Raw genomic sequence first — 10,614 nt, forward strand, 5'->3', positions numbered from 1 at the left:
AAAAGTGTAGCTGCTCTCTGATTGAATCTATGAATTGGAGGTTCAGAATCTTACTACTTAGACCTATTGCCCACTCCTTTCTGGGTTACTCTTAGAACCATGGTCCTGTCAGCCTATAGGTTGCCAGTCGGAACCTCTGTTTTTGCACTGTACACAGCCACATGCAGTGGTCCTAACTGAAAGGAATAAAGGAGGACAGTTTGAAAAACACAAATTTGTTCCAACTTTTTTATCTTATATGAAAGAATATTAAAGACAAAAGAATTTGTGTTTTTCAGTGTTTCAGTGTTTCTAAATGTTTTCAGTGCTTTTGACTACACCAAAAGTCTTTTGAATTAATATATCTCACCCTTATTTTATGATGAGTTTATTTTCACTGAAAGAAAACCATCAGAAACAACATCTTCTTCCCAATATTGAAAGGTATATGTGTTTGACAAACTAGAACTCTGGACACATTTTCAACACCCAACACAAAGAAAAATCATCTCCCATTTTCAGAAAACAAATCGTGAAATTGTATGTTAAGACACCACTTGGAAACTTCAAACATTAAGAAAATGCATCCTTGAGGAGGGAAACACAAATCTTTACCACAAAAAAAATGCATAACGTGAGTTTCTAAAGTAAGGAGATAAATATTTATGGGGTATCTTGTCCTTTCAAAACGTTTATAAGTGGGAACTTTTAGTTAGCTCATACAATAGAAGTCAAATGAGCTGCAGGCTTACATGATTAAGATAAGAGAAAATAAAACACATGGAATTATGCATGGTCATATATAAAATGAGAAGATACATATAAAACAAGAATTTCTTCCCATTTACCAATGTAATATAATACAATTTTAGCTTAGAATCAATATATTTGTAAATTATTTTTAAAATGTTTTCTTTATGCTCTTTATATTATAAATAATTCAAGAAACATAGCTCATATGCTTTTTACAGCACTGCTTAAAGCTATAAGAAGAATTTTCATTTATCAGTACTTAAATATTCATTAATATTGCCTGTAGAAGTAGGTAGGGAAACAAATTATAATCATTATTCAAATTTTATTGTGTGTTGTTATTGATGGCTAATATCGAAATTGTTTTTACATAAAAGTAAAATATTAAAGCATTTAATAAGAAAAATTACCTTATCTAAAATATTTGGCATGTTTACAATGCTTAACAAATCTGTACAGTAACCAAATGAATGTTTTCTCATTTCAGATAATTAAAAGGCTATATACTCATCTTCTAAGTATAATTTGATACCCATATTTCAATTTCCAAACCACTCTTTCTAGACAAGAAATAAATGTTCTGAAGTGGTTAATGTAATGACTTAGAAATCTATCATTGTATAATGTGTTTAAGTTATGATCTACTATTTAAATGACAAACAAATATATGTATAAACATACATATATACACACACACACATATTGAATGTATATGTACAACTTGCTATAAAAGAGTAGTAAAATGTTCAACTTTCCTATCATCTCAAAGTTTTGTATTCTATTATACCAATAATCACTACCACAATAAAAACAGCAGCATTTATTGGCACTATTAACTCAAGAACCTAAAACACCAACTACATTAATTATATTCATTATGCTTAATTGAACATAATCATCTAACCTAACAATTCCTTGTACACTAATTAATAAAACAGCATGTCTTCTGGATCAGAAATATACAAAAATAGCCATTCTTTATGAGATAATTTTGTTAAAAATGTGTGAACCACAATTTAGTATATATAAAAGATGTGGAAATACATTTAATTTAGTAATTTTAATGTGTTTAGTGTAATATTCATGCTGATAACGACTTACGAATATAATGATGGATTTTTTAACATAAGCAAATGTTTTCCAATAGTCCTTGAGAATATTTACTGTTCTTATTAGCATATGATTTAGCCGAGTTTGCTACCCTCAGTAGTTATTCAAATTTTCATCTCGCCCATCAAATGCTTAACCAATCCATTTACCCTCACTCCAAGTACATGACTTTGTGTTCTACCTAATACAATATTTATTGCAACGTTGCCTCTCCAAATAATAACCTAAACTAAGTATTCTGTTTGTATACTTCTCTGAAAGAGGTGTCCTCACCGTCCAAAGTTTCTGATCCCAGTGAAACTATTTATAACAAGGTCAATAATTACTGCCATTATTACTATATTCCACTGATACTTTTCTATTCCTTTCTGCTCTTCTCTGGAACAGTTAACTGAAATTGCCTTCCTAAACTGTCCCCTCTCTTATTTTACAGGGCATCCCTACCTCCTGGTTTCTTTCTCAACTTCTTCATGAGATTTCTTTCCTATTCAGTAACAATTTCACTACCATTACTCACTTGCCCCCTTGGATATCTATCTTTCCTTTATATATATCTCTATCATATACATTTTAGTTAGATGCCCAACAGGTAACTCAAAACCAACTCCAAAAATAATTTCATCATCTCTTAGCCTGTACCCTCTGTAACTAACCCCAAATCTTCTCCTCTTCATGCTTTCCCTAACATAGTACATGATGTTGAATTTCATCCCATCATTCAAGGCAAAAATCAGTGAGACATATAGCCTTCTTCATACATAAGCTGTACACAATTCCTATATATTCCATTTGTTCAATATGTTTTTTAAAAAAATTTGCCCTGTCTTCTATTAAAAAGAAAACTATTGACACAGCTTCATTTTAATCCCTTCTTCCTGGCTGGAAATAGCTTGAAGAATAGTCTTTCTGCTTTCAAACTTTCCACAATTTGTTTTCCACACAAAAGCAAGAGTAATTTTTATATATATGTATATATAAAGTATATATGTATCATAAATCGGACATCAATACTTGCCTGCTGGAAACATTCTAATACAATTAAAATAAAAACTAAATTATTATTTTCTTTTTTGTCTTTATTGTTTTTTAAGCATTTTTAGTCATTTTTACTAACGTATAATATTTGTACATATTTATGGGGTCCATGTAACATTTTGATAAATGCATACAATATGTAATGATCAAATTGAGCTATTTAGGATATCCATCACCTTAAACATGTATTATTTCTTTGTGCTAGAAACATTTCATATTTTCTCTTCTAGATCTTTTGAAATATACAATATATTGTTGTTAGTTATAGTCACCACACTGTGCTATGGAACAATATAATTTATTCCTTCTGTCTGAATGAATATTTGTGCTGATTAACCAACCTCTTTTGGTCCACATCCTCCATATCCTTCCTAGTATCTGGTAACTATCATTCTACTTTCTGCCTCCATAAGATAAATTTTTGTAGCTACCCCATGTGAGTGAGAACAAATGATATTTGTCTTTCTGTGCCTGGCATATTTTACTTAACATAATGACCTTCAATTACATCCATGTTGTTGTAAATAATAGGATTTAATTCTGCTGTATGGCTGGATGGTATTTCATTGTGTGTGTGTGTGTGTGTGTGTGTATACACACACACACGTATATATATATATATATGTGTCCATCAACTGATGAATGGATAAAGAAAATGTGAAATATATATATATTTCATATATATACATATATATTTCATATATATTTCATATATATTTCATATATATTTCATATATATTTCATATATATATTTCATGTATATATTTCATATATATATTTCATCTATATATTTCATCTATATATTTCATCTATATATTTCATCTATATATTTCATATATATTTCATCTATATATTTCATATATATATTTCATCTTCATATATATTTCATATATATTTCATATATATTTCATATATATATTTCATATATATTTCATATATATTTCATATATATATTTCATATATATATTTCATATATATATATTTCATATATATATTTCATATATATATTTCATATATACATTTCATATATATTTCATATATATTTCATATATATTTCATATATACATGTATATTTACATATGTATATATACATATATACGTATATATTTCATATATACACATATATATTTCATATGTGTGTGTATGTATACACACACACACGTATATATATATGTGTCCATCAACAGATGAATAGATAATGTGAAATATATATGTATATATACATATATCCCCATATACATATTTGTTTCTTGTATATATCCAATTTTAGGCCCTCATTGGATGAATAGTTTGCGAATATTTTCTCCCATTCAACAGATTTTGTTTTCTAAAGACACATATATGACAAAATATATAACATATATATGTGTGTGTACATATATGTGTGTGTATATACATATATATATATATATAAAATCACATTTTCTTTATCCATTCATCAGTTGATTGACACAGGTTCCTTCTGTATCTTGGCTATTGTGAACAGTGCTTAACTAAAAATGGGGGTGCTAGTATCCCTTTGATATATTGATTTTTTGTTCTTTGTAGAAATACCACATAGTGAGATTGTTAAATCATATGGTAATTCTATTTTTAGTTTTTTGAGAACCTCCATATTGTTTTCATAATGGCTGTACTAATTAACATTTCCACTAACAGTGTACAAGAGATATCTTTTCTAGTTCAATCTTATGAAAAACAATATGGAGATTCCTCAGAAAAAAATGGAACTAACATTTTATCCAGCAGTCCAGCTACTATCTACTATCTACACAAAGGAAAACAAATCATTATATTAAAACGATAAAAACCAAAAAAATTCCACCTGCACTCATATGTTCATTGCAGCACTATTCACAATAGCAAAGTCATGGAACCAACATGTGTCCATCAGTGGTTGACTGGATGTCGAAAATGTGGTATAGATACACCAGATAATACTACACAGCCATAAAAAAATAATGAAATTATGTCCTTTGCAAAAAGATGAATGGAGCTGGAGACCATTACCTAAGTAAAGTAAGACACAGAAAACAAAATACCACATCTTCTAACTTAAAAATGGGAGCTACACAATGAGTACACAAGGACATAAAAATGGAAATAATAGACAATGGGGACTCCAACAAAGGAGATGGAGGGGGACAAGGGTTGAACAATAACCTATTGGGTACACTGTTCACTATTTGGGTAATGGATACGCCATAAGCCCAATCCCTACCAGTACACAGTATACCCGTGTAACAAATATGCACATGTATCCTCTGAATACGAGATGAAATAAGTTTTGTAAACAGCTGTAAAAATGAATACTTTTTAAAAAATATATAGTAATTTTGAAGAGTTCCCTTTTCTCCATATCACTGCTGGCATTTGTTAATTTGGGTTTTAATTTTTATAATAGCCATTCTAACTGGGATAAAATGATATCTCTTTTTGGTTTTGATTTGCATTTCCCTGATGATCGGTGTTGTTGAGTATTTATTCATATACTTGTTGGCCATTTGTAGGTTTTCCTTTGATAAATGTCTTTTCAGATTCTTTGACAATTTTTTAATGGGATTTTTTTTTTTATTTAGTTTGCTGTTGAGCTCAGTTTCTTGTATATCCCCAATATTAGTTCCTCATTAGATGAATAGTTTGCAAATATTTTCTTCCATTCAACTGATTCTGTCTTCACTATATTGATGGGTTTCCCTTTTTGTTCTAATGTTTTTTAGCTTAATATAGTCTGGTTTGTCTATTTTTGTTTTTTGTTGTCTGTGCTTTTGAGGTCTTAGCTGTAATATCTTTCCTTACACCAAAGACTAGATAAAGTGATCCTTTCATACTCAACTAATACCTTTTTCCCCAGCTCCTTACAGTCCAGCTTTATGACTCTATCTAATCCTCTAGTACAAAAATAATGTTTAAGAAAGCTGCCTGGAGTGATGTGGTTTTCACCGCATGTGTCCAACTTGCACCACAAGTGGAAGAAGCCAAAAGGCAACCCACCCTAGGTTATAGGTTATATACCTCAAGGGCCATGTGAGTCCCTGGAAAAAGTTTTGAAGGGCACCGTGCCTCCAGTGAACAGATACAAAACCGCAGCTATCCCAGAGAGCTCTGCCCTAACTTAAGATGATACATGCTGGAGAGACAGAAAAAAGAAAAAAAAGGTTTAGGCTGTCTCGAGCAGTGGTTCCGTATCTAAAGGTGTTGCATTATCAGTACATTCTACAGTTTTTCTGAGATATATAGGCAAACAAAGGAAGGAGGGAGAACTGGGTCAGTCCAAAGCTGTCCAGAGAACTACCTCCCATATGCAACTATAAAACTTGTTCTAAAAGTAATAATGTAATCCAATTTAAAATACTCTCATACTGTAATGGTGGTGAGTAAATCAATTTAATGCTAATATAAAAAAGACCAAAGTATTAAAAATAACCATAGCTACAATAATTTGTTAATGGATATACAATATATAAAACATGTAAAATATGACATCAATAACATAAAATAAAGGAGAAAGAGAAGTTAAAATGTAGAGCTTTTATATGCAGTCAAAGTAAAAATATTACTAGTTTAACTTGTCATTAGCTTTTATAACTAAAAGATGTTTTATGTAAGCCTCACAGTAACCACAGAGAAAAAAGTTATAGTAGATACACAAATAAAAAAAGAAAGAATTAAAGCATACCACTAAAAAAAATCATGTCACAAAGCTAGACAGTAAGAAAGCAAGTAACTACAAAACAGTCAGAAAATCAACTGCAAAATGGCAGCATAAATCCTGACCTATCAATAATTACTTTAAATGTAATGAAAGAAATTTTCCAGTCAAAAGACAGAGTGGCTAAATCAATTAAAAAAAACAAAAAAAACAAGCTCCATCCATATGCTACCAGTCAACAAACAACTCACTTAAGCTTTAAGCATACACATAAGCTGAAAGTGAAGGGATGGAAAAAGATATCCTATGCAAATGGTAAACAAAAGAGAGCAGAGGTTCTATCCATCTATAACACAAAATAGACTTTAAGTCAAAATTGTCACAAGAGACAAAGAATTTCATTGTATAGTGACAAAGCTGTCAAAGAATCAAGAGGAAATAACAATTGAAAATATGTTGCACCCAACATGAGAGCATCTAAATACATAAAGAAAATACTAACAAAACTAAAGGACAAAAATACACATTAATACAATAATATTAGGACATTTAAGTATATGATTTTCAGCAATGGATAGATGTTCCAGACAGAAATTTAATAAGGACACAGTAGACTTGTATTAATACAACACTACGGACCAAGTGAACCTGACAGACATGTATAGAACATTCTAAGAGCACCAGAATATCCATTCTTTCTGAGTATAAATGGAACATTCTCCACAGATCAACGTAAGGCCATAAAGAAAGGCTTAACAAATTTAAGAAAATTAAAATCATATCAAATATCTTTTCTGACCATAATGATAGGAAATTAGAAATCAGTAACAGGAGGAATTTTAGAAAATTTATGAATATGTGAAAATTGAAAAATACAATTCTGTAAAACCAAAAAGTAAAAGAAGAAATAAAAATATAAATAAAAAGAGAGCTTGAAGGCCAGGCATGGTGGCTCATGCGTGTAATCCCAGCACTTTGAGAGGACGAGGCAGGCAGATAACCTGAGTTCAGGAGTTTGAGACCAGCCTGGACACCATGGTGAAACCCAGTCTCTATTAAAAATACAAACATTAGCTGGATGTGGTGGCAGGCACCTGCAATCCCAGCTACTCAGGGGGCTGAGGCAGGAGAATCACTTGAAACCAGGAGGCAGGGGCTGCCGTGAGCCGAGATCACGCTACTGCACTCCAGCCTGGGTGACAGAGCAAGATTCTGTCTCAAAAAAAGAGATATTGAAACAAATAAAAATTTAAACACAACATACTGAAACTCGTGAGATATGGCAAAAACAGCTGTAAGATGAATGTTTATAGCAATAAATGCCTATGTTAAAAAAATAAGAAAGATCTCAAATAAAAAAAAAAACACCATTGTACCTCAAAGAACTAGGAAAACAAGAACAAAAGATCAGAGCAGAAATAAAATGGAGACTAAGAAGACAACAGAAAAGATCAATAAAACTAAAATTTTTTTTGTAAAGATAAACAAAATAGCCAAACTTTTAGCTAGACTTTAAAAAAAGAGAGAAAATGCAAATAAATAAAATCAGAAATAAAAAAGAAGATATTACGACTCAAACAGAAGTCCAAAAGATAATAATAAATTATTGTAAATAATTATGAGCCAACAAATTGCATAACTTAAAACACATGGATAAATTCCTAGACACATACAATCTACCAAGATTGAATTATCAAGAAACAGAAAAGCTGAACAAACAAATAACAAGTAAGGAGACTGAATCGGTAATAAAAATCCGCCATCCATGAAAAGCTCAAGACCTGAAAACTTCACAGCTGAATTCTACCAAACATTTAAAGAACTAATAACAATCTTTCTCAAACTCTTTCAACCAATTGAAGAGGAGGGGATACTTCCAAACTTTTTTTACAAGGCTCGAATTACCATGATATCAAAGCTAGAAAAGGACACACGAAAAAGAAAAATCACCAGTACAGGCCAATATTTCGAAAGGATATAAATACAAAAATTTTCAACAAAACAACTAGCAAATCAAATCCTTCATTACAAGAAAAGTCACTCACCACAATCAAATGGGCTTCATCCCAGGGATACAAAGATGAATAAACATATGTAAATCTATAAATGTGATACACCACATTAATGGAATGAAGAGGAAAAACCATAGGATTATTTAAATAGATGCAGAAAAAGCATTTGGCAAAATTCAATATCTCTTCATGATAAAAAAAAAAAAGCTCAACAAATTAGATATAGGAAAAAATGTATGTCAACACAATGAGGGTCATATATGACAAATACTCAGCTAACATCATACTTAACATGGAAAAGTTGAAAACTTTTCCTGTAGACTCAAGAACAAGACAAAGATGCCCACTCTTGCCACCTATACTCAAGTAGAAGTGCTAGCTACATTAATTAGGCAAGAGAAAGAAATAAAATACATCCAGATTGGAAATGGGGAAGTTAAATTGTCCGTGTTTGCAAGGACATGATCTTATACAGAGAAAACCTTCATGATTTCACCAAAACTGCTAGAGCAATTGAACAAATTTACTAAAGTTGCATGATACAAAATCAACATACAGAAATCAGTAGCATTTCTAAACACTAAAAGCAAACTATCTGTAAAAAAAAAAAAATCAAGAAAACGATCCTATTTACAATAGCTATAAAAAATACTTAGGAATAAATTTAATCAAAAGAGGTGAAATACCTCTACACATAAACCTACAAAACATTGATAAAATAAGTTCTAAAAGACACACACAAAAACTGGAAGATACCTCATGTTCATGGACAAAGATGTACTCATGGTGATACCAGAAAATATACATACTTACAATAAGTTAAAAAGAACATGTTTTTAGATTCTTATAATCATCGGCTTGCTGCCACATGGTTGTTTGAGGAAACGTTAGGGGAAAGGTAACATAACCACCATGTAGAAAGAGGTTACTGAATGAAAGAGATATCTAACAATCCTGTTGACATCTCTTGGATGCTGTTGGTTATACTACCTTGATCTTAAATGTCTGCTGCAGAAAGATTAAGATATTTCAGAATGTTGGATGCCAATTTAGAGAAGTTGGGAATTTTCCTCATTCCTTTCCCCTGATGTTTTACTTTCTATTTGGTCTAAACTAGTCCATAATTTTAAGCCGGGATTGTTATTACTTGAATTTACTAATGGCAAGCATTTTGATTAAACTCTCTTGACTGGTTTTCTCATGGTTAATTTTATTATACTTCAAACTGTTTTTACCTGACGTCCACTGTGGAAATATATTTATGTTAGTATGGGCCTTTATGTCTGAAAGAACATCTTTCTGTTTTCCTGCTATAAGAACATACGTATATTGGAATGTTTTCATATTATAGATTCTTTAAAAACAGATATAGAATTTTTTTTCCTTAAAATAAACATTGAATAAATAGAAGGTACAGGATACTAGAAAATATTATAAACTCAGGAAATTCTATCATATGTGTTTATATGTATGTTTTATTTTACATGTTATTATATACTATCTATATTTATAGAATGGAAACTAAGAAACATAATGGGCTTTATATCTTTAACTTTTTAATTTATTCTAATATCTTATCTAAAATATCTTATTTTGTGAATGTTGTCTATCAAAAGTATAAATATTTGGATTTAGCAATAGAAAATCACTACAGAAATCTGGAAGTCAATACTCATAGCTTATGCACCACACACACACACATACACCCTTGCCATGACATTTTAATTCTATAAAATCATCGCTTCTCGGCCTTTTGGCTAAGATCAAGTGTAGTATCTGTTCTTATCAGTTTAATTCTATAAAATCTAAAATGAGTATAGGAACATATTTTTTGAGTTAGGAATTTGGCAATCAAAAATTCAATGGAGGGTAAAAACATGTAAGTTTTTATTAATTTGAACATCAATATTTCAAGTGATATTTGGGGGAGCATCATGAAATAGGGAGGCAGTTTAATAGCTGAGGAAGATTGCTACCACAGATAGTTCTAACTCTGCCATTTGACAACTTTGTGAAATTAAACAAGAACTCTGCCATTTGACAACTTTGTGAAATTAAACAAAGTACTTTGCC

General features: G+C 30.6%; 1 pseudogene; it reads left to right on the forward strand.

Annotated features, from left to right (window-relative positions):
• The first annotated feature begins 10,278 nt into the window (after window positions 1-10,278).
• LOC116466241 (U2 spliceosomal RNA) lies at window positions 10,279-10,397 on the forward strand (annotated as a pseudogene).
• The last annotated feature ends 217 nt before the right edge of the window (window positions 10,398-10,614 follow it).

This window comes from Hylobates moloch, unplaced genomic scaffold, assembly GCF_009828535.3.
Source record: "Hylobates moloch isolate HMO894 unplaced genomic scaffold, HMol_V3 SCAFFOLD_3, whole genome shotgun sequence".
In the NCBI taxonomy this organism is placed as follows: domain Eukaryota; kingdom Metazoa; phylum Chordata; class Mammalia; order Primates; family Hylobatidae; genus Hylobates; species Hylobates moloch.